The sequence below is a fragment of the Neomonachus schauinslandi genome, chromosome 2 (genome assembly GCF_002201575.2).
Source record: "Neomonachus schauinslandi chromosome 2, ASM220157v2, whole genome shotgun sequence".
Classification (NCBI taxonomy): Eukaryota; Metazoa; Chordata; class Mammalia; order Carnivora; family Phocidae; genus Neomonachus; species Neomonachus schauinslandi.
Window position 1 is genome coordinate 73,318,623 of NC_058404.1, and position 933 is coordinate 73,319,555.

General features: G+C 42.9%; 1 pseudogene; it reads left to right on the plus strand.

Moving 5' to 3' along the window:
* The first annotated feature begins 336 nt into the window (after positions 1 to 336).
* Positions 337 to 719, plus strand: LOC110588578 (annotated as a pseudogene).
* The last annotated feature ends 214 nt before the right edge of the window (positions 720 to 933 follow it).

Below are 933 nucleotides of genomic sequence, written 5' to 3' on the forward strand. Positions count from 1 at the left end.
GTCCTTGGCACTATATGTCTAACCTAAATTGGCCAGTTGATGAAGGTCTGGGGAATTGTGCGCTTGTTACAGTGGTTTTTGGAACAAAATTGGGGAAATCTTTTGGAAGGCAATTTGATGATACTATTAAAATTTTCACTTTGTATAACAATCAACTCCACCTCTAGAAATTCATTCTAGAGAAATATACAAGGATTTATGAATGAAAAAAGTAATAGATATGCTCTTTATAAAAGAAGAAAACATGTTAAAAAGTAGAAATTTAGTCAAATGGGCACAGGCATGCTGTTTGCAGGTGTCTCAGGCTCAGAGCCACATGGCGTCGGTGCAGGCGTCATGTCAGACAAAGAGGACCATTTTGATGGTGACGACTTTGATGAAGTGGAGGAGGATGAAGGGCTAGGTGACTTGGAGAATGCTGAGGAGGAGGGCCAGGAGAACTTGAGATCCTCCCCCCTGGAGAGCGACCACAGGCCAACCAGAAGCGAATCACCCCACCATATATGACCAAGTATGAGCGAGCCCATGTACTTGGCACCCGTGCCCTCCAAATTGCAATGTGTGCCCCTGTGATGGTGGAGCTGGAGGGGGAGACAGATCCCTTGCTCGTTGCCATGAAAGAGCTCAAGGCCCGAAAGATCCCCATCATCATTCGCTGCTACCTGCCAGACAGGAGCTATGAAGAATGCGGGGTAGACGAGCTCATCATCACCGACTGAGCTGGAATCATCTTCCTGACTGTGCCTCATCCTAGTTTCTATTTTCACATTCTTTATACATGTAAATAATAAACTGTTCAACCTTTCAAAAAAAATGAGTTATGGCACAAAGGAATATTTCTTAACCATTAACAATTATATATTATTATGTATCACAAATAGATGTTCACAATACGGGAGGTAATAAAGGGAGTTACAGTGCAATCCTATTTTG